This window comes from Seriola lalandi, unplaced genomic scaffold (genome assembly GCF_002814215.2).
Source record: "Seriola lalandi dorsalis isolate HSWRI2012SDOR001 ecotype SW California unplaced genomic scaffold, Sedor1 jcf7180002044667, whole genome shotgun sequence".
NCBI classification, from domain to species: domain Eukaryota; kingdom Metazoa; phylum Chordata; class Actinopteri; order Carangiformes; family Carangidae; genus Seriola; species Seriola lalandi.
The window spans coordinates 1-706 of record NW_019515235.1 but is presented as its reverse complement, the minus strand read 5'-3'; the positions used below and the strand labels follow the sequence as shown (position 1 = coordinate 706).

At 47.9% G+C, this 706-nt stretch overlaps 1 long non-coding RNA gene across 1 annotated transcript; it reads right to left on the bottom strand.

Moving 5' to 3' along the window:
* Nucleotides 1-11: 11 nt before the first annotated feature.
* On the bottom strand, nt 12-520 carry LOC111648647 (uncharacterized). Its single transcript, XR_002760178.2, has 3 exons — nt 440-520; nt 296-353; nt 12-112 (listed from the first exon to the last, which is right to left on the bottom strand). It is a non-coding gene; the product is annotated as an uncharacterized LOC111648647 (long non-coding RNA).
* Nucleotides 521-706: the final 186 nt, after the last annotated feature.

Sequence of the window (706 nt, the reverse complement as noted above, 5' to 3'; positions counted from 1 at the left end):
TGTGTGTGACTCACCTGCCGTACTGGGTAAGGATTCCTGGGGGGAAGTAGGCTGTGTAGCAGCCCCCAGAGTACTCCTCCTCACACCAGTTCTTCTCCTCATAGTGCACCGGCTGAAACACACAGGTGAACACATGAATGAACAAATTTACCAACATAAAAGCCCCCGTTAAATATGCACATGACAGCTCACAGTGGCCGGCTGTCAAAGCCAAAACCGTTTCCCGCTCGTGTGCAGCCACCGAGTGAAAACACTTGTCATTGTAAATGGAGCTGAAAGAAACAGCCACACTCACGTGCAGCGCCTCCTCTGAGCCCAGCACCCTGGAGTAGATCTCACAGATCTTCTTCAGTCTGAAACCAGAGAGACAAGAGTTTGGATTAAACCCGTCCTGCAGCTTTATGTGAGAGAGTTAATCAGCTGTGTCGTCGTCGCCCACCTCTCCTCTTTGGTCAGCCCTGATAGTTTTCTGCACTTGCGGGCGAGGATGAACCTGGAGGAGAGGGAGAAGAGAAAAAATGCTTTCAGTACAGTGTCACATTCAGACACACTGTCCATTTCACGTGATGTGTTTCCACTCACAGGAAACTGGAGAGGGCCCAACCCTCAGAGTCTGTCTCTATTTTAGTAATACTTGTTAAAAAGTCCAGTTCCCAGTGAAATGACCGAGTCTTATTTAAAAAAATAAACATGTTTCTGTTGTTTT